The 23,896-nt window shown below is 32.0% G+C and overlaps 1 protein-coding gene across 1 annotated transcript in view; it reads left to right on the forward strand.

Annotated features, from left to right (window-relative positions):
• The first annotated feature begins 2,506 nt into the window (after positions 1–2,506).
• LOC149419353 (uncharacterized) overlaps positions 2,507–23,896 on the forward strand; it is a 58,077-nt gene continuing 36,687 nt past the window's right edge. Inside the window, exon 1 of the mRNA XM_089637795.1 lies at positions 2,507–2,933. The gene's annotated coding sequence lies outside the window, so the exon portion shown is untranslated. The remainder of the gene's footprint in view (positions 2,934–23,896) is intronic.

Consider the following 23,896-nt stretch of genomic DNA (forward strand, 5'->3'; position numbering starts at 1 on the left):
GCTTAGAAAAAATATATATTATATAATTTAACGTTATTTGAAGCAAATGTTATTTTTGTTTCGATTCACGTGTTTTTATTTTTAGTGATTACCGCGAGTCTTAACTGCTCCTAACCCCCTGGAGCCAGTGAGACATGTTGAGCCAATTGGGGTATGTTTTGAGGCTAAAGGGTATGGGGAGGGGAATGAGATTGAGAAGGAAATACCTGGCTATTTAGACCAGATTTATAAACTTGGCTAAAGTCATTTCAAGCAACTTTTAGATTCTGAATGGTGGTATTTAACTTTTACCAAGTAGATAACTGAAAGTATTTACCACTCTATGGCAAAAAAATGTGCTCTTTTGTACGTTGATTGTCTTCTTTCTTTGTTTGTGTATGTTAAAAATAAAAAAAATTAGGCTGTACAAACAAAATGAACTGTTTTGAAATTAATTGGATCAAATCGGAATTAAAATAAATTATTTAACGAACAACTTTTTCTTTTAAACTTACTTCGAAAGTTAAACCCATTAATGTAATATCCTGTTCTGGTAAGACAAGAAATCCTGGGTTCAGTTCCTATCTGTGACCGTTATCTTTTTATTTTTCTGTGTCTTGTTCTGTTTCATGTTTCGTTTAGATTTATTAGTATTATCTTCTTCTTCAATGATAAATTATTTAAAATTGTAGTCGTTTGACTGATGCATAAAATCGGACATTTTTGGTACTCAGATGATGATATATAAAATTGAATTATTTTGTTATAAGTCTTAACTTGCCTTGCAACAAATAATACTCTTTTATCAAAGGATTTTTGTTAAAAATATATTCATTTGGATAGAGGTTTATAAAACCAGATAACTGGAAGAGAAATTCTTTTTCGAAATAAAAATAAAAGCAAATAAGTTTTTTTGTTATGCCTTAATGTCACAATCAATTCTTTAGTTTCTTTTTAAAATTTCACTATTTTATTATTATCATGAAACATACTAATTTTGCTTGTATGTGATGATGTGCCTGATGTGAAATATTCGTGCGTAATATATGTAATCCTTTTAATTTTCAAAATTGGAACCGATCGTGGTAACTAAGCGATAAAGTAGGTACTAAAAATTTTTAAATTTTTACGGAAATACTCAATTTAAAATGTTCATTTATTTTGTTTATATTTTTGATAGATCTAACTAAAGCTGTCAAAAATTTTAGATCTAAATCTTAATCTCTAATGATTTTTAAAGTTTACTAAGGGTGTTCATTCAAGACGTAAATTTCTGAACGTTTCCCTAATTATTTTTTTGATAGATCCCGAAGAAAATATTTTATAAATACTTTCCGTTTCATCAATACTACAATTATAACATCCCATGTTTTTCACGGGTCTGAGCTATATATACATAATTGAATATTAATTATGTAATAAAATATAAAATTTATCGAATTTGCATCAACTTAATTTTGCAAAAAAACATCTTACTTGGCACCACATATATTCAATAAGTTTGTAGCCCAAACAAAGACCTACGTCGCATCTAATAATTTGAATTGGGTATTCAAAAGATTTTTAAACTGGTTGAATGTCAAAGAAAGAAGAGAGATAAGTAATATTCTTAATATCTAAAATTATATATTTTCTTTTTTCTACTCTGTTTTTAAATTCTGATTTTCCTCTTATTTTATTATTATTATTTTTTCTATAATATATATACACGGTGTCCGGAAACTCGTAGTACAAGCGGGAAACTGGAGAATCTACACCACATGGGGAACCCAAAAAAACATAAAGTTTTTTGATTTGAGCATTTTCAAAAAAAAAAAAAAACCAAAAAAAAATATTTTTAGGCTATTTTAGGGTTAAAGTTTTTTCTGGTGTTTAGGGTTGAATAACAGATGTTTTAACCCTGCAGAGCAGAAATATTTTATGATTACACCGGGTTAAATGAAGGGTGATTTCAAAATAATGCTTCAAATCCGAGTTTCTTCATTTGTTTTACTTTCAAATAGTTTTAATTAGTTGGGTACTTTGATCTTCAGTAATAATTTATAAGAATTTGATTAAAAAAAAAAAAAAAAAAAAAAAAAAAATCAACTTCAAACTCGATTTACTCGATAACGAAAGCTCAAATAAAAAAAATATATACTACAAAATCGACTCCAAATGTGATGTAGATTCACCAGTTTCCCGCTTGTACTACGAGTTTCCGGACACCCTGTATATATATATATTTTTTTACCACTTATTTGTTTTTATGTAATTAGAAATTGTTAGTTACCAGCCTCAGAACAGACTTTGTCTAGTGAGGAGGGTAAGGAGAAAAATCATGTATGTACATAACTAATAATAAATAAACGCCCGGGTTGCCGGCACTGAAATTGAAAAAAATTGAATTGATAAAGAATGCATATTATTCCAATGTGTCTTTTTGCACTCCGTGCCTCCGCTCTATCTGCTAATTGGACGGGCGCTTGCCGCACGCAGCCGTACGTCAGATCGTAAGTTGGGGCATCTTTCCGCTTCCACTCAGCAATAGCGAGTAGCGAGCGGCGAGCTGCGAGCGCATAGCCGCATAGTAACTCCAAAGCTCCTAGTGGACGGACGCGAACACACAGACGCATCGACATAACGACATAGAAAAATCTCCGAACAACAACAGAGAAAAAACCTCTTTTGTTTCGAACTCTTTCTGTGCGCTTTTGTTTTTATCAGATTTTTCCGCGCTTTTGTTTGTTTCGCCAGATTTCAGCGCGCGTAAAACTTTGACGCAGTGAAAACTTTTGAATTTTTTCGACGAAGTGCGTATTTTTTATTATTCGTTTGTGGTTTTGTTTTTTGTTTTGAAGTGTTTGAATATTGTTTTGAGTTGTGTTTTATTTTGTGAAGTATTGGATTGAATCGTCAGATTGTGATTTCATCTCATCGTCTGGGCTGAAAACTGTTGCTGAAAAACATTTATCGTATGTATTTTTATTTATCTTTTTACAAAGTTATTTTTTTAATTAACTTTGTAAGCAATTATTACCTATGATTGTTATTTAGTTTCTAGTTTTTGTTTCTAGTTATATGTTAGTTAGTGATTCTATGAGCACATTTTATTGTACATACATTATCTGAAATCATTTTGAATGGTACCTATCTTCAGCTTTGGTTTATTATAATATCTCTACCATATCTATTTCGATTTCAAGTTTGTAAGCAGAGATGAAATATGAATTTTTAAAGTGTGTTTAAAAAAATGAAAGTATTCAGCATCGTTAATGGGTGATAACATGATGTACTTGAAAAAATATAGGTAGACGATACAATGTTCAAATAGTGTTATAATTATTATACCTAAATACTGTTATTATATTGAATTGGTTTTAATCCACCGAATAGAGGGAAGGACGTGCTTCAACATAATTTTGGTAAAAATTGACATAAGTGATGTTTTATCTTTCCGAAGTACTGATATGAATGTAATAACTCTTCTTTAATTCTCTGATAATTTTTCAATTCCTTTACTACTGCTGCTGCCTAAGGCCATAAAATATTCACTTCGAGAAACTTTATTGCCATTAAAATGGTTATTTAACGATACCCGTCAATTAAAATAATGATGATTTATATTCTCTAGAAATAATATTATCATCTCTGCCGGTTATCAATGGCTTGATTGAATCCATCAATCACCCGATCAGTGGTCGTCGGGAGCGTTATTGCAATCTGCATATCATCGTATACCCCACCTACTTGTTGTATCTTTTCTCTGGTCGGCATTTTATTGTGAACTGCGTCTTTGCATGGTCCATGAACTTCAATGAAGCGCGAACTGGAAGTTGATGGAGTGTTTTGGCAATCTGGCATTTCGATTTGTTGTGTTGCCTCCTTTGCCGCGTTTTATGGACTTCCTGTATTTATGTTTGACTAGTCGTTACTTGTTAGGTTAGCCCGAATTCCAACGCCTTTACAAACCTTTTTTATTGTAGTATTTATTATTTTTTTCAATTAACTATAAATATTTCTAAGCTCCGTATGTCATTATCATATATCTATGTCATTTGTCAAATATTTGAGTTATCTTTAAAAACACAGTCTGAAGGAACTGTGTAAAAATCGTAAATATGACGATATAGCTCATCATTTTGAAGTCATCGTTGTTTCAGCATATTGATCTGCTTTATATTTCGGCACAGGGCCCGTTACATCAGGTTTTCGCTCCATCAAAATAATAATATATTCTTATGTAATGTGTAGGTTTCTCTTTCCTACAACTAAGTCTCTTCAATACCCAGGTTCAGTCCTTCCCATCTTTGAAAATACCTTCGAACACCATCCCATCTAATAACACAGGCCCCGAAGGGTAACCCTGAGGAATCCTGTATAAAGCCAATTTAAAAGATACATAGGTGGTCTTCTTTTAGAATCTTTGTAAATAAAACATATCTGCCAACAATTGCTCGAAATCATCTCAAAGGTTTTTATTTTCTGTCCAATAATTACATAGTAGAACTTCTTACTTACGGATAATGCGAGTAGGTTTTTGATAAGCACCCAGAAATGCAATCAATTAGTTATACACTCGGCTCCGAATTGCCGGTTTTCCCAGATATTGTATCTAAGTCCCTTTAACAGGGTAATTACGGGGGAATGTTCATTTGTATTACAGTTCTCGGTAATAAGGCTTAGACTTCGTAAATTGAATACTAATGTATTCAACAGGCTTGGGTTGTCTATTAACAAATAGTCATTAATACTGGCAATAACACGGTATTTCGGGTGCAACTCCTCAACAGTAATGTTTTTCTCAGTATATTCGGGTTTTCTCTGTATTCAGCAATGGGAGTATTTACCATTGATGGCCATTTAAATTCATCATCATATTTTACTGTTAGTCTAAATCCATTATCACTAAGCCATCGTATTATCTTTATGGTTCGTTTTTACGCGATGCCCTTTTTTATCATACATATATTAAATACCAATGGGTCCCTACGTTTTTTTTGTCACAACGAAAGTTATATTCAATTTGAATGATTTTTTAGAGAAAGACCAACAGTCCTGGGTTACGACTAACCTGACAATATTGAAAATCTCCTGCTGGCAAAACAGAAAGAGGACACATTTGCTTTTGTCGTGATTGAGGACTCAGCCTAATGCATTCAACTTACAACCCCTGGATGGAAACGAGACACGATGCCAACTCAGCAACTGACCGGTCAAAAATTAATGATATCATATAGGTAGGTAACTAATCAATGTTATGATATATATAAAGCTATGCAATAACACCACAACGTAATTTTTATGTCAAAAAGGGTTCTAGAATACATTTGCAAAGGTTTACCTAGGTTTCAACCTGATTACCCAATGTCTAATTATTTAGGTTTTTTGTCTGTGTGTCTACAGCGTAAACTTAAAAAAAATCTTCTTATTACAATTACTTACGTGAAATCTAACTTAATCGGCCATCAATCTCTGTACTGGTCCACTACAAAAGCTTTCAATGGTTGTCTATTGTTTAAACTCCTTTGTTTCGTAAAAAGCTCTCACTTCGTTGAACTCTCAATATCCAGTTAATTAAATTAGCTATATATTCATTCGCTTAATAAGAACGAGTGCGCAGACCTTTTCTTACCTGGCCTATATTATATAATTTAAAACAATAATAAATAAAAATAGCCCACATTCGTATTAGATATTTGCCAAACCTTATGATTTTAAAATATGTATTCAGTTTGTTTGGGTATGTTGGCATCAAATCCATGCTTTAATATATGTTTGGTATGAAAAAATGCCGCACAACTGTTCCCTTTAATCATTAAAGGGTTAGCTAACGTAATGATATTAAGAGCTTTTCTTTGATAAGCTTTGTAGTAGCAGTCAAAGCAAAGTCATATATCAATCAACCTTGAAAATATATTGAAATAAGACGTCCCTGGCTAGCGTAAGTCCTTTGCACGTCACTTGTGTGACAAATTGCTTTTCTTTTGCTGTATCAAAGAAAAACACACTTGAAAAGGGCTTTTAGCAACATTTAAAAATAGATGACATGACAATGTCATAGATTAATAGTAGAAGACAATTTTCATTATATCGTCATGGGTGGATTCTAACATCAGTTTTTGAAGAATTTGGCATGCTCCTATTAATAAGATTTTCACTGTAGCGAGGAAACGATCAACAATTCTTTTTACACCCAAGAAACAAGTTGATAATTTCGGATCAGATTAAAATCCATTTTCCACTAGCAACAAAAAAATGACTACTGACAACCGTTTCATGTATCAATGCCTTAATTTTATTTGTGCTCCTCTGGCGAGTATTTCAAAATTCTTTTTTTACGTGCTCGCAGCTCATAGAAGCTTCACGATCATTGTCCAATTGGATTTTTGTGCCAATTCAAAAAGTAATTTTATGGTAGCTTTCTTTTCTGATATTTTCATTGATTTGGCTTCGCGTGGAGTAAATTTATTTACCAATTTTTCCGCTCGGATACGATACACAATAATACACGCTGTAACAAGCTTGTTACCCAAATTTTCATATTTCGGATGATTGCAATCTGAATAAATTGAAGTAGAATTACAGTAAATCAGTGTGGAAAATATTTCGTACAATGGAATTGAAAAATTGAGTTCTATTTTCTGTTGTGATGTATTTATTATTGCCAATAGTGACAGATAATTGTCTAAATTATTGAAAAAATGCGCTTTAAACAGTAAGGTTATCAAAATTTGTTGTATACATGTTATATCTTTTTGAGGATGTTCGCGAAAACTAATTTCAAATTATCAATGTCTTCTCTAGCACCAAGAAGATGATGACACCTTCTCGGGTCATCTCCCCTGACTAATGCTTTCAATTTAAAGTTTTCCATTTATCTTTCCTTTCAAATTGATCGAAACAAATACGCTATTTTTCTATTGAATTTTCCAATATTCCACACTGTCCTACAAAATTAAATTTTCAACTCTATAATCCACGACATTGTAAATATTTAATTATTTTTAATTGTGAACGTTTAACAAAGTGTTAGCATGAAAATGTACATCTCCTATCAATCAATAAGGAGAACCTTCCTTGATTTACAATCAATCAAATATCCTTCAGTACTTAACTAGAACAAAATATGATTATTCTATTATCTAGGATATTATTCTGTTCACATGGCTATTTGCAATATTTAGTCGAACAATATTGTATAAAATAATTATTTTGCATAATGTTTCACACATTGAAACAATGTAGGGCGAAACCAAACCGTGACTATTCAACCGTTATAATTTATAATATATCTTTTTGGCTCTTGTTCTCATGGCCTTAGTCTAATGGCTGATAACAGTTCTTGTTTGTAAACATATCTTATCACTGTAAACAGGTCGCCACAGCTTCCCAAACCAGTCAAATCAAACAACTTGTTTGCTTGCTGATTAACATGTTTCAATTGCTGAGAGGTTATGATTTGTTTTCTTCCTTGTTTTCCTGACGTAAAAGTCTTAGAACTTAACATGAACGATATTACCAATATTCCCACTTCTTGTACTTATTTATGTATTCATTGGCAAATCTATTGGATTGTTATCCACATTGAGACTCTTCTATCTTTTTCGTTGGCTTTTCTATTGGTTTGTTAAACATCACGAGAGTTTTGCTTTTTAACTCTCTTACATTTTATTATACTTATTTGCACTTATCCTCACTAACTTGTCAATAGTTTAATAGATAGGTTTGTTACCCATAATGGGACTATTTCTTCTTTAGCTCACGTTTGCTTTATCTATTGGTTTGATATGCCGCCTTGAGTTCCTTATTATAGCGTATGCGTCCAACAAGATCATAAAAGCTTGTCTCTTTTATTAGCAGCATTTTTCTTGATGGAGACTTTAATATCAAAAAATGTTTGCCGTAAATTCGGAATTCTGTGGTTGACTGTCATGATGGCTCCCTTCTTTTCATTATTACTCAACCATTATTTGGTAATACATATATTTTTGTAATACATATATTTTTGTAATACATATATTTTTGTAATACATATATTTTTGTAATACATATATGTTTGTGATACATATATGTTTGTAATAACTACATATTTGTTTGTAATACATATTTTTGTGATACATATACATATGTTTGTAATACATATATGTTTTTATAGCGTATGTATCCCACAGGATCATAAAAGCTTGCCACCTTTATTAGCAGCATTTTTCTTGATGGAGACTTTAATATCAAAAAATGTTTGCCGTAGATTCAGAATTTTGAGGTTGACTGTGTCGAGATGGGCTTCTCCCTTCTTTTCATTATTAATCAACCTTTATTTGGTAACACACAGTATATGTTTGTAATACATATGTGTTTGTAATACATATATATTTATGACACATATATGTTTGTGATACATATATGTTTGTAATATATTCTAACTTCATCGAAGTGTCATCATCTTGACACTTCGATGATATTATTTTAGTCAAATATTTGTATTACGCACTTTTTATTCATATTGACGAACAGAATTATATCTTATTTTTAAAACGTACTACGCTGTTATTGTTTTCGGTGCTTGACCATGGTATTCCCTCAAACACAAACAAGAAAAAATCAGATAATGATGTCTGATGACATAATTTAATATCTCGTACAATATTATCATAATTGAATTGTTTCCGCGCGTCGACTATATAATTTGATAGTAACTCATATTAAATTACATACTTTAGTTTATCAGTGATCCAGTTTATTGGGTCACTGCTCTCTTTTATATTAGTGCCCCTAGATAAGGAAGTAAACATAAAATTATCATTTTTCACACCATGTTGAGTTGTCGATAGTAAGTTGTTAGCCCGTCGTCCCACAGGTCGGTAAGCAATCGACATAAACCGAGTGCCGTAAGACAATTAAGGCGATCCAATACCAAGTAATGCAAAATCAGATTTTTTTGGTTTGAAAATTTGATTGCCTAGAAATACTACAGATGCTTTAATTAAATACTGCAAGTAGAACACATCTTGGGCTTGTCAGCAATCGATCATTTTTAAGACCTTTTATAAGCCTAGAAAAAAAAAGTATCAGGCCTAAAAAAAACTGTCTAGTGCAAAATATCCCATTTACAAACCCATTTTCGTTTTTTTTATTGTATAATGTGGGAAATTCATTTTTTTATTTGATAATCGAAGGAAATTTTCATATTTGTACCAGAACTTCACAAAATAAAACAAAATATGCATTTTCGCGTTGTTTATTTTTACACGAATATCGATCGATTTTCGGGGAGGTAAACATTGAATTTGCCATTGTGAAATAAACTCTATGTCGTCTACGTAAGGGTTTCACGCTTTTGTATTTAGTTACCGCCCGGCGCTGACGGGGTAAGGACGTTCTTTATCTTAGTTCCGCTCTGTTCTGTGAAATTTTTTCAACTAAAATAGCAACGTAACAGTCTGCAGCGCATTTCAGTGTGAAACTTTTCTGCGCAGGGTTTTATAACAGTTGATTTATGTCGATTGCTTACCGACCTGTAGAACGACGGGTTAAGTCGCATTTTTTCTCAGTGCGACTGTACTTACTTTTTTCATAAAATCTTTTTGGTCAAGCGCGTATTGCTTCTGCAATACGTTGACCAAATAATGCGGTTTATTATTATTGATCATTAATAAGTTGTTGTTTTTAAATGAGAAAATAACAATGCGTTGATAATTTTATTATTGAGTTAGTCATCAACTTAATAGCGCTTTCTTTTATCTACCTAATGTCGTTTCGCAAATTATCAATGTGACCTAGGTAATTAACTAATAATAAATTAATCAATGTACCTATTGTTTTGTAAGCATTCCGCAGTGGTAGATTTCTTAGTAAATACCTGGTCAAGATCACCAATCAGAATCGATAGGTTGCTAGAAATAATGTTAATAAACAAAATTTTATTAATCTCCTTCTTTTCCCCACTCTTTTCAACCTTACAAAATACCCTAATTTTTGATGCCATTATGCTATAATCCCACTGCCTACGAACTATGGGAGCAGCTGGCATTATCTAAATCAATCTAATACAAAGATGTATTTTTATTATTTAAACAATATTACTTTTTAATCCATTGCTAAACACCTGAAATTTACACACTTTTAACGAAACAGTATTTTATTCAATTTACTTTTCTAAAATTTCGCGACATAAATATTTTCTTGAATTACTGAATATATTATTGAATACGAAAGGAGGTTGATACGATGTACTTAACTAATTCATAGCGAATGAATAACAAAAAATACGTAGCTAAATTATGAATCTTAAAAAAAAAGTTACTAGTTCTCAAAGATATTAGAAGAACGAGATATGCTATGTTGTCCGTCGGACCGTAGGCGGAGTACTACCTAATTAGGGTACTTTGAACGGTATCGGGACGTGTACGCACAGAAATCTGTTCTATGTAGGTATTAGTGCGGATACTGAAGGTGTGCAGTAGTATTGGTGAACAAAACCGGCGACACTCGGCAAAACAATTCCACACAGTACGAACTGCTCATAGCACATCTCGTTCTTCTAATATCTTTGCTAGATCCCATCAAATCATCAATAATGTATCATAAGGCCATAATAATCATGATTGTTAATCTCTCACATTTTTTTCTTATATGAATACCGTGGTCTTACACCAGGGCGATACTGAGAGTATCTTCCACACTAGAACGTGCCGCAAGTATACCATATATTATTTTTATTGAATAAATTGTGAAATAATAAAATTTACTTGCGCACTCCGGGATTTAAACCCGCGACCTTCGGCTTGCTATTCGAGAGCTTTACCCCTCGACCACAGAAGCCGTCATCACGTGGTAACAATCTGTAAAAACCCGACGTAATAAATAAATAAAATAATATTTTATATAATTTATGTGAAAGTTGTGAATTTACATCAATATCACTTATGTTTTATTTCTTTTTATACATCATTGTGACAAGTAATGAACCTAACAAGTCAATGGCACACATTATATTAATATAGTGTAATGATTGCCCTACGAGAAATTGCGACGACTTTAGGCTTCCGAAATTCTAAATATCGTAAAAAAAATGTTTTTAACTGAGCTTATTGAACTTTGCTTTTAGTCGGTCTGTAATTTTTTGTGTCAAATCAGCCTGCTAAAACCTTTTCAAGATGTTTTAATAAATATGAATAAAAAGAAAGAAGGCTGCTTTGAATGAGTCTCATGGCCTTGTGATCTAGGAGGTTTTGGTTAAATCCTGTCAAGATGGTAGCCATGTTTGATAGTTTCTTTTTGTACCGCCAGAGCGCGCAAACGGCACAAGATCTGTCAAATCGGAATAATCGATTACTGATTTTAGCGAACTGATTTTAACGAACAGAGCTTAGCGAAGTCCTGTTTTAACTCGGCCAGTTGGCATTTAATCTGTCGTTAAATTTGTTTGTTACTTTCTGGTTTTAAGATGGTGGCCGTTGAAGCCGAAAGGCACGGCCAAATTTTTATTTTTTTATTTTGTGGTTTGAGTATTGCCGCCCCGGGAACCATTTATTTGATAACCAACACCTATGCCGAAGGTCAACACGAGTGTTTCGCTACGTTTGGTGACTAAGCAGTAGGAGTGCCCGGCTTCATTGGGTGAGGTGTGTCCAGGTTGCGCCTGCCATCTGTGCTAGATCAGGAGAGGCTGGTTTGGGGAGAACCTTTTACCTCTCTAACTAGTCTCTCGACCCATCGCTGCAGTCGGAGGGATATGTCTGTCACTCCTGAAAACACTGATCCCTAGATTCCTACCTAACCCTCACACTTTTTACCTTCCCAGAACTTCCTCTCCTCCCTTTCATTAAAAAATACCATCCATACAGCATTCCAAAAGATGATATAGAGAATGTATGGGGTTAATGTCATAGACTAAATTAGACTAGACACGGCATATTCATTTAAAAATAACCCCAACACAATTTTGGTTTGGTTCACATGCACATTTATGAAAAGGTCCACGCATTATGTCGCAATGCGAAATGGGCACTGTGCATTGCGTTTTACCTTTTGTTGGTCTATTTTGCTTCTCAGCTATGCTGGGCAAGTTCATTTTTTCAATCACAAAAATAACCGAGTTCCAAATATTTAAATTTGAATTATGTCCATATTACAACACCTCTGACAACAAATTCTCCGTGGTTTCGCTTACGAGTTTGAACGCTTGTACAAGGAGTTTAAAGAGAGTTGGGTTGTTAAGTTCATCTCCATATTTGTGACGTACGCTACGTGGCGTTATTTTTAAAATTAATTTAACTAGACAGGGCTAATCTAAATGTAAAAAAAGACCTTACCTACTTTATAGCTTGCCTGAATTTTTTCATACAGTCAGTTCAAATTTTGAAAGGGACACTAAGGACGGGTTGTTTCGGAAAATCTGAACAATTCATCAAATTTCAACGTTCATTTTCAAGTTCTGTGAAAGATTTTTTCAAGTTCTGTTTTTATTTCAGTTTTGTCAAGCAACTAGCCTATAATGATATAATAACAGAACTTGAATAAGTCTTTCACAGAACCCGAAAATGAACGTTGAAATTTGATGAATTGTTCAAATTCTCCGAAACAACCCGTCCTTAAATTTACATAAAATTTGAATTCATTTAACCAGATTTCGCGCAGTATTAACCAAGATAGTATGTTTGATATGAGTGATTTAGGGTCCACTGCCAAGAAGCTAATGTCACTACAACGGAGCTCGTCATCTTTAATATCTAGTTTTATAGAGAACGTTTGAATACAACATACCGAAGATATTTAATTTATTACCTGACACTATAAAGCAATGTAAATCTATGAATAAGGTTAAATATATGGTGAAAAATTGGCTATCGGAAAAAAAATATTTATTTTAATATGTATGAAATATTGTATGAAAAAATTGTTAATTCTGTAGATATAAGATGTAAATTATAACTTTAAAAATGTATTTGAAACTAACTTTAAGCACCTGTTGACAAGCCAATTCAATCGGCTTAGCAGGACTTGTTTTTTGATATTATGTATTAACTATTTATTCAATAAAAAAAAAAAAAATAAAAAAAAAATGCTCTCATCTCATATAATAGGAAAAGCATTAAACTGACCCAAATACATAAAATCGCACTTGTTTTTCCGTCGAAGGTCAAAACCATAATTACGATACACATTACATTTGTCAATTGTCATTAACTGATGTGTGGGAGAACACAAATACTGGGCCTACCTACATTTTCGTTGATAGTTTGTTACGTTGACAGTAGTTCTGCATTCAATGATTTCGCATAGTTTCTACATTTCTAAGTGTCCACAATAAAGGCAGGTTCCTGCTCGTATGGTAATCACGCCGCTCGTTTCGATTGACAAAGTTGTCGATCGACATTGGTACATAAGTGAAAATGCCAGTGACGAAACTGATTTACCTTGGAGTTTATCAATATGTATCGTTTTAAACTGCGCACTGAATTTGGTCCTAGCTGTGCAATCCTTTCATGAATTTAATATGTAACTCAGATAAAATAACTGTGGAGGACATTTTACCTGTATTATATTTGTTGTTGCGGAAAACCGGTAGGCAATCTCCACTTAACATTTTTTGTAGTTTAAATTAATTTGACCTATGCAGCCGAACTCCCTCGAGCCATCGCCATACACCGCAGTGGGAGGGATGGATTCATACGTCTGTCACCCCTTTATACTTCCCAGATATTCCTTTCCTTAAAAAGAACCTCCACACAGCATTCTCAAAATGACAGCCCTTGAGGAAAATTATTTTCCTCAGGGCCTCTTGTATGGAGATAATGTAAAGTGTCCTAACAAATTATTATATGCAATAATTAGTCGCCTGAAATATCCATACAAATTGAAATTATCTACCAAGTAAAAATACATGCCGCCGACGGGAATTGAACCCGCACATTCTGATATCCGGTTAGGTGTTCTGGACTACAAAGCTACGTAGGCTTATTTCCAACACGCCAAATAATTCAATATGTACAACTACTTCAATCAACAATTACTGCTTATTATTTTTTTTTACCTGTAAACAACAAAAAAATTTTTTTAGGAAAGGCTTTGTTAGTGCTAATTTTCCCACTAGCGTCGAGACATATTATATCTACATTTGTTGGTGAAATATTTTGACTTGTCAAATATTATTTTTTTATGATACACTAAAGTTTAAAAGATAAGGTTTTCTATGCATACCTCAAAGAATAACAAATTATTATAAGCAATAATTAGTCACCTGAAATTTACTCTGGAGATATTTTCAATTTGTATCGATATTTCAGGATATTATATTGGATATTATCCTTTGTGATATGCATAAAAAAACCTTGTTTTATAGACGTTGGTTTATCATTAAAAAAATAGTACAGTGTCCTAATCACCAATTCAAATCTAATACCTGCTCATCTCTTCTGGCGTATGCAGTACAATCTTCCTATTTTTTTAGTTGGTAAACCATGTTTTGCTTCCTACTTCTACCTAACCAAACATTTCGGAGAGCCTTATTGTCATCATCGTAGCATAAGCGTAGTTAGCAGACAGATAGCTGAAGATTTTTGTATCAGAGATTTAAAATGGACTTTCCAAATATTTGTCAGATAAATTTTCCAACTCACTTGATTTTTTTACTTTTAATGTTATTTCATCGTTCGCCACACTACTGTAATCTTAAACTTGTCCTCGTAAAGCAATCTGAACTCAACACATATTTGGCTATTGACAGATAATTGACAAACAGCTTTGTTCAACTGAATTTACCGCCGGAGCACAATACAATTTAACCTTTAAAATTATGAATTATTTATAAGGACGCTTCTTTACGCGACTATTAAAAAAGATACTGCGCGTCCAATACGTCCAAAATGAAAGCAGCATGTCGGTTATGCAATATAATAATCATTAAAGTTTTTCTATGCTGCTAATCAAGCCATTTTCCGTCAAAGGTAAAAATAGATGATTGAACGCTGCACTCTCAATCTCCGTCTTGGCGCGCATTACTGGATTCATCCATATTCATACATTTATACAGTAATAATACAGGGTTTTCCAATAAGAGGTGTTATTTTGAATAGCCCGCTATTTCGGTAGATGTTACTTATGAAGCTGTCATTTTTTGACATTTGAGAAGTAGAAACTACGCCATTAATAAAAATGGAACGATACACGCTTCAACAACGCATTGAAATTATTAAAATTCACTTGATTGAATCAAATGCAAATCATCTTGAGTGATGAGGCCCATTTCCACCTCGGTGGCTTCGTCAAAAAGCAAAATTGTCCCACCTGGGGCTCGGAAAACCCAAGAGTTATTGTTGAAAAGCCTCTCTATCCTCAACGTGTTACTGTTTGGTGCGGTTTATGGTCCGGCGGAGTCATTGGACCTTACTTCTTCGAAAATGAGGCTGTAGCAACAGTTACAGTGAATGGATTGCGCTATCGAGAGATTATTAATGATTTTTTATGGCCGGAATTGGATGGTATTGATCTGGACAACGTTTACTTTCAACAAGACGGCGCTACGTTCCACACAAGCAACGAAACCATTGATCTTTTACAATTGAATATCAAAATAACACCTCTTTTCGAAAACCCTGTAGTACAACTACGTGTTTCAACTCTTTAAAAATAAGAAAATGAATATTGAAGATGATTTTAAAGATAGAGGGGGAGCGCTAATATTAAAAGAATATTATAATGAATTGGATAAGCGACTGTTGTGAAAATTTTAATTTAGTTTAAAATGGGGCAAAGATCTCGGGACAAGGGTCGTAATGTACCATGTAAATAACATAACCAGGTGTGTTTTTTATAATTTTCTGAAGCATACCTTGTGATTTATTTGTTTTTTTTTTCCAATCGATATCTAAATAGAGATTATCTTCAAAAATTACAAAATTTTTGAGACTTTAAAAACTTTTTGAGGGAAGTATGATATATTTTGGTAGAAATTCAGGATGGGTAATTTGATTCCCGTAATCATTGAGTGTCTTCTTGGGGCTTCCCTGACTTCTTCCTCCGTGCACTTTCGCGTAGTATAATATTTTACTGAAACGCCTTCCTCCATCCATTCGTTCTGTAATTATGCATGTCCAAACTGTCTAATCGTCCCTTTATTACTATTGTTTAGTAGGCCTATATCACCTTATTCGTAATAAATTTCTGCAGCATTCATTACATCGTCTGCCAGATACATGCATCACTGCAATTCACCGGAGTTTGTATCAGAACTATATTATGGACTGCTAGTAGTTCTAGTACCTGAGTATGTACTGGAAATAAAAAACTCACATTAATAATCCTAGAATAATTTGTATAGCACCGTTTTTGTTAAAAATCACCGCTACGGTACTTACACATATGCATATTTTGTTAATACTAGATAATCACAACAAAGAATATATACTTTACAATCTATCATAATAACTTATGGCAGTACTAAACTTTCCTGACAGTTCACTTGAGATTAAGTCTGTTTACTATTTGTTAAGCCTGAGACGGACCACGCTATAAGCGAGCTATATTTGCATGGTTTGGTAAATGTCAGCTTATCGCTCGTCATACATTCCCATTAGTAGTTTAGTGAGCGATACGCTGAAATAGGCCAAGCCATGATGCGTATAGCGTTATGTGTGGCCTACCTTAGAGAAAATTAGATGCAGTCCGCACACAAATGACTTAAATGGACACACATGTTATTGAAGATCCTTTCCTGATATTAATTTTAACAATATAACATTATGTTCTTAATGAATGAATTTAGGAAAGGAAAAGCAAATTTCATGATGTAGGTATAAGTTTGCTAATTTATTAAGAATCTCATCAAATTATTCGTAATACGGTTAAAAACGGTATTGCAGGCCAATCGACAGGTTTCCAAATAAAATTTCGGTAAAACACAAATGTGTTATCACGACGTCGGAACACGTGTTCATAAAAATTAAATTATTTTCGCATTTCGTCATTATCAGGACCAACGTAGGTGCATGAACACGTGTTCTGATATATTATGATTGAACTATAATTATATTAGGATACGGCCTGCAGCCCCATTTTTAACAGGATTTTAATAAAAATAATCAATACTCAACAATACAAGAATTCTATTAGAAATCTATTTCTTCAATCATTATTTACGGATACTTTTAAAATAGGCATTTTATGATTCTATTGACGAAAAATCAAGCCAAGGACACTGCCAAAGGTTAAACGAAATAATTTTTTAATTAGGTTGTTGTTTTTTTTTAATTAATTACTTTAATAACATTGTAAGTAGGTACGTTATCTAACACGCTACCATAAGAGTCCGCGTAAATTTTATACTTCTTATTTACTCTATATTATTTGTAATTTCATTGTATATCCATATTAGATTGTTAAATAAATAATTTTTGTTATAGAGTTATCTAAATACCTTTCTAATTAATTAATTAAATAATTAATCATTTTATCGCCCCTCCCCTTGCAGCATTGCAATAACGGTTGCGTAGCCTTTGTCGCATCATTACACAAATCTTGACGTAGATCTACAACAAAAACTACGTTCGAACCAGCGTAAGCGTTGTGCGACTATTCCATTACCTCGAATTTATTATCATTACTTTTTTTAAAATTATTTATTGTTCTTAAAAGTTTATCCCGTTAAACTACAGGTAAGCAGTTTAAATGTAAAATTATTTTATATTGTTCCTATATCGCACTTACACACACCTAAATATTATTTGTCTAACATGTATCATTTATTTTTTTCGTCACTGTTCTATTTATTTTAATAATTTTTGTATAGTATATTGTTTTTGCATGTAATATTTTTGCTGTATAATATTTAAATATTATTTGTCTAACATGTATCATTTATCTTTTTCGTCGCTGTTCTATTTATTTTAATAAGTGTCATATAGCATATTATTTTTGTATGTAATATTTTTGCTGTATAATATTTAAATATTATTTGTCTAACATGTATCATTTATTTTTTTCGTCACTGTTCTATTTATTTTAATAAGTGTTATATAGCATATTATTTTTATATGTAATATTTTTGCTTTATAATATTTAAATGTTATTTGTCTAATATGTATCATTTTTTTTGTCACTGTTCTATTTATTTTAATAAATGTTATAATGCATATTATTTTTGTATGTAATATTTTTGCTGTATAATATTTAAATATTATTTGTCTAACATGTATCATTTATTTTTTTCTTCACTATTCTGTTTATTTTAATAACTATTATATTATATATTATTTTTACATGTAATATTTTTGCTGTAGAAGCTGTTGTTCCGATAGACACTTGCACCAATGAAGCAATTGTTCACTTGTGAAAATTATCCCTTTGGTGAAGAATTACCAAAGGATTATGAACTGCATTCCATCTCACCATTTGCATTTTTGGACAGCGTAAAATAATTCAATACGCATTAAATTATTTTCATAGCAAAAATTTAATTAGTTCACTAAACATAATTTAATACTAGTATAATAGTTACAAATACTTGACATTGTTTGATTGAGATAAAATTTGAATTAGTTCGCTAAACATATATTAAATACTACACAATTTAATTTTCTTGGTCGCTTAATTTGATTTTCGGTTGTAGATAAATTCCACAGGGTGGTAACGCAGACATGACACAAAACATTGTGTACCACTCTCGAAAATGTAAACCCCATGCTTTGATTTTAAAACAGCATTTGAAGACAATTTTTGGTTTCAATTCTAAAACACTTAATGTTCTACTTATCTCTGCTGCAGACTCCACAATGTCTCATAAACGAAGCATGATTTTCGTTTACATTAATATATACAATACTATATCAGATGCGTATGTAACTTGCAGGGCAGGATTTACCACTAATCAAAAGAAGCACATACTTACGGCCTTAGGACATTAAAGGAAAGAGGGCATCGCAAAAATTTAAATGGCTCCCTCACGGGTCGGTATGAAATTAACAATGCCCATCACGTGCAACAAAACGCGTGTAGCTGTCTCGCTGTATAGACTTGCACACGGGTTTGCAGTTGTCAGTATATTATTTGTAATCAGTAAAATGTCGGTATTGCAGATCTCTGTTTTACATTCCCACATTCAGAATTGAAACGTTGCTTGAAATGGCTTTAGCCGTATTTGGTGACCGGATCTGAATAACCAGGTACTCCCCCACCGTCTTCTCAACAACATACCCCAATAGGCCACTTGCATCATATTTTTTAATTTTTTTTCCGGTTAAGGAAAATATTCTAAGACATTCTGTATTATTATTATTTTTTTAATCGTATTTTTGAAACCCTGGGGATTTTTTGAAAATTTCAATCCGAAAAATCAGACCTTTTTTTATAAACCGGAAAGACGGGACATAATTTTATAGGTGAGAAAAACAATGATTACATAGCCGAAAATCATTTTAAAAAAAAGAACGTTTTCCACACGAATGGCACAGCAGAATAACGAGGCATACCAAAAATATTACATCTCATAAATATTTTTTTCCTTGATCCATCTTATTGATCATAAATCATTATAATGTACAACGTCTATATTAATAAATCCAATGTAATATACTTGTACTTGTAAATTATAATAATAATAAGAATATTATAAAATTTGATTTTGATAAAATCAGCACCATAACCATTATACCTCTAAAACACGTACCGACATCTAAATTGTACGGGGTTCTCTTCACATCTGTCAAAAATTCAAACCAAATGAAAAGTTCGCAGAGAACAAACAATAAATCTAGTGAACGAATTCAAAAATTCGCCTGAAATCAAAGTGATGCCATATAAAAAAAATTAAATCAGTGTGGAATTTTACAAAATTAATAGGAACATTTTCAGTAGACGGGACATTTTCATGTAGTGACGACACGAGCCCAAATAATGGATTTATTTATTTAAAAATAAAAATAAATGTACATTTCTACAAAATTTTACTATCATTTTCGTAATTTTAGTAAAAAGATCTATCCACACGATTTTTTCCAAGTCGTTATGAAATCCATGCAAGTGGCCTATTGGGGATGCCATAGTCTCACTGGCTCCGGACAGTTGGTAGCAGTTAGAACTCTTGTGCGGTGCGAACGACGCTAAAATTTTACGTGTATTCAAATGAATTATTTTGAGATATGTTTAGTGATAAATAAATTCTTTAGAATGATTAAAATAATTGATATTTAATTTTTTTATTAAAAGTGATTTCAATGGTTCTGCGATAGCTTTTAGAAGTTACTGGAAGCACGCAATACTGCTTCTGTGCCGTGTACGGTTCAATAGAAATATATGGAACGGAGTGCTCTTGGTATCACGCATTCTTACAGCACCAGGTTTACGTCCATTCTTTACCGATCCATCCAAGAGTTGTGTTGTGTCCTTTGAGTTGTGCCCCCGTGTGCACCCAAACACACCTGTTAACATCTTAATCCGGTCCTGGTTACTACTCTTACTAGGGGTCATCGGGTTATTATAAATACTAACTTCAGTCTTAGTAATTCTTGGGCATCACATGAGCATTAAATAATACTGTAGTCAACTGATAATGACAATTTTATTGCTATATCACCATCACATTATGTAGGTACATAATTGTTTATCATAAGAAAAATCCCACAATTTTACTACGAAACGTCATAATTAGTGAATATTATTTATTCTGTATCGGGTTGTCAAACTTGTTTATATAATATGACAACCTTGAAAGTACAACTTGATAGTATAATCATATGCTGTATAATCATAACTGCTCCAACTTATCACTTCTAACTTCTCCATTGGATAGACTTGAGTTGTTTAGTTGATGGTTTTGATAGCAACGGTCTTGTTAACACTATCTCATACGTGGGAACACATTATTTCAGCGGGTATCACGATAAATCACCTTTAATTAAATCATGATATCAATCAGAAAGGTGGTGTTATGATTTTCACATCGTATTGCGTGGTTTCATATATAAAAATAAACTGAACAATCTGTTATTCATTGGATTCAATGGACGGCGATCTGAAGAATGAAGTTAGTGAGACATACAGTATTTTCGTAAATCTTCACTATATTGCCACAAAAAAGTCTCAAACTGGGATCTCTGGCGTTATGAAATAATGTATAGCTTTTCTCTCTAAATTTTATTGAAACTTTTTTAGCCGGTTAGCAATAAAAAAAATAATAATTTACGGTTTTCTTCACCGTTAATTCCTTAACTTCTAAAATATTGAAATTAGTGCCAAAAAAAAAAATCTTAATTTTTCATTTATAATCAAGATTAAAGAAATTTTTGTGTGGTCTAAATTATTATTGAATCGTAAAGCTAATGCTAGTAATTTATCAATAAACTAATCCTCTAAAAAATTTCGATTTTGAAATAACGACTTCATTTTTTTTAATAATTATCAAAAAAACCAACAGACATTCATTGTCGGGTTACGAATAACCTGGCAATATTTGAAAATCTCCTGTTATTATCGCATCGGAATGGAGGACAAGTCAAGTAATCGAACTCACGACTCCCATAACGATACCAACTTAGCCACTGACCGGTCATATACATAATAATTCCTTGTATGCTTAAAACAAAAGGTATTCTGTCAAAAGTTTTGCTAATTACTTATTCGTTTTTATGCCATCTGTCTACTGTGAAAATATATTTTAATGGTACTATTCACTTTCCTCGTTATATTGTTTGATTTTACGTGAAATCATATATTATTTTGTGTACATAAAAGTTTCAAAATATGTCTAATGTGCTTAAAAGGTTCTTCGTGCTTTTCCTTATTATCTATCGAAATTTTCCTTATGAGCAACCTTTTAAACGTGCAATCAAACATGCTCACGCTAAAAAAAACCTTAAAAATGTATTTCATTAAATTCTGGCACAGTTCGATGGACTAATTTGATTCTGATGAATCTATTTCCGAGATCAGTGAAATTTTCAATTAGATTTCTGCTTTAAAACAGATACAACGAGGGTATTGGTTATTTTAGGAAGATTAAAGAAACAGAATTGATGAAATTATATAAGAATACAATAAGGAACTTCAGTGAAAAAAAGACACATTCACATTGATCAACAAATGCTGATTGTGAATATAGTATAAGTTTCATTGTACATAATACGTAGAATTAATAAATCGTCATGAAAAAAAATATTTTATTTAAACGCCCACAGGGCTTTTACATTCATTATTTTTTTTTAGTTATACAGATTACATAAAAAATCAGTGTTATCAAAATATAGGTTACATAAAAAAATATCAAGAGTTAAAAAATATAGGTTGCATAAAATGGTTCCATGATAACTCAACACAGTGACAATTCAACACACTTTTAAAAAGTGATATAAAGTCAATAGAAACGATGAAATTTTTTTTTTAACCTTACCTAACCTACTTAACCCAGTTAATAAAGTTTTTGTTTCATCACTTTCCATGACTTTATATAACTTTTTAAAGATGTGATGAACTATCATTGTGATGATTTATCCGGTCACCGCATAAAATATAAGAGTTTAAAAATATAGGGATGATAGAATAGAAATAAGTGAGACAAAAAATAGAAAATCTGCCAAAATCTTCCAAATCAACGATAATGATGGTAAGAAGGTATAAAATTGTTTGATAACAATAGTTCACAAAGTAGGTAGAAATAGTTCGCACATAATCCATTTAAAGTTTGCCAAGTTCAAGTAATGGTCAAATAAATTTATATTGTTTAAGTATTTGTTACCAAGACCGTGTAAACGTTGTATTGGAGAGTGAAAACTATAGTTGGAATGAGATGTATGTATGTAAAATGTTGATATTTGCCTAGTTGTTAGTGTAGGTATGTGTAGATTTATTAAATTCAGGAGTGCACAACAATCGAATTTAGAGTTCAATAATTTTAATATAAAGATTAGGGCTTGGAAAATGAAAACTTTTTCTAAAAAATTAAAATTACCGGTGTTTAACTAATTTTAAGATTATTTTTTTATTTAAGCGAATTAAAAAAGATAAATGAAATAAAAAAAAAATTATGAATTAAATTGACTATAATTCCTTATTCGAAGCCATTTCCATTTTATTTTGCTAGGTTCTTTCTACAGAATACGTCCAAATAATATCGTTTTTACTAGCCTACCGCAACATTATCTGATGAATGTACGTAAGAACGCCATAACAATCATCCTAGATAATAAATAATAAAGTAGTATGTATTGGGTTACTGGCTTTTCGGTACAATTCCCACAAGATAATAAACTATTTACCACCTTATTCTTGATAAACCTCAATTATTATTCCATGCACCTACCTAGAACAATCTCCCAATTGAAACCATCTTTGGAGAATACCTACCTAGAACAATCTCCCAATTGAAACCATCTTTGGAGAATGAGCCACTTGCATGATGATTTTTTTTGTTGTTTTACGGTTCACAGAGAATTTCTAATGTGATATAAATTCATTTAATCGCATTTTGAAAACCGCAAATTATGTAAATTTTAATCATCAAAAATAATAATTTCGGTTGTCTATGCGTCGTGTGTAACTCGGGTTCAATGAACTCAAATTTGATTTGAATTTAAGTGTATATTTCGATGTTGGAACAGATTATGTTAAGAATTTAGATATGCGATACCTAGTTACCTATTGTGAAGAATTTATTTATTTTCAAGAATTCAGACTAGTGATTTTTCACAGATCTGCGCTAGATATTACAGCTGTTGAATATGAAGTAACGTAATTTGTAATTATTTGTAAATTTAAAATTAATCAATGGTTCACTATTGTAGAATTACATGACAATTCCAAAAAATACGACACACATTGCCATATAAATGAGTTATGTCGTACGTTAATTATCAAAGCCCCACACAGTGTCCTTAATAAATACACATATGAGTATGTCTAATAAAATATATTCACTGTAGAGTTTACATATTCTTACTATTAATGT

Source organism: Hesperophylax consimilis, chromosome 12, assembly GCF_061612785.1.
Source record: "Hesperophylax consimilis isolate HC1 chromosome 12, BYU_Hcon_1.0, whole genome shotgun sequence".
Lineage (NCBI taxonomy): Eukaryota > Metazoa > Arthropoda > Insecta > Trichoptera > Limnephilidae > Hesperophylax > Hesperophylax consimilis.